We start from the raw sequence: 373 nt of genomic DNA on the forward strand, positions 1-373 counted from the left end.
GTAGTGAAAAGTGCTTTTGCTTGGCGAGCATATGTCATTTGGAAGCTGCCTTGCGATGGGTTATCCGGGCAGCTGAGGAAAAACTGGCTTGAACCGAGATGTCTCCCCAGCCTGTTGCCTTCTCCCAGTTGGGAACGTGAAACTGAACTGAACCCCTGGCTGAAAGCGATCCTGGGGCCTGGCGCTGTGCCACCTCCCTATTGGGTTCACAGCGGTACCTGCCAGGCCCACTGGGACTCTTGGCCCCTCTGCCTAATCATGCAAAGCCGGCTCTGGCCCCTTGGAGTGAGGGTATTGTCACCTGGGTCCTCCACCCCAGCAAGGGAGCCCAGGTGAGTAGGTGGGGCAGGGAGCATTCCCAGTGTAGGCAGAG

Source organism: Rhinolophus sinicus, linkage group LG05, assembly GCF_036562045.2.
Source record: "Rhinolophus sinicus isolate RSC01 linkage group LG05, ASM3656204v1, whole genome shotgun sequence".
Taxonomy (NCBI): domain Eukaryota; kingdom Metazoa; phylum Chordata; class Mammalia; order Chiroptera; family Rhinolophidae; genus Rhinolophus; species Rhinolophus sinicus.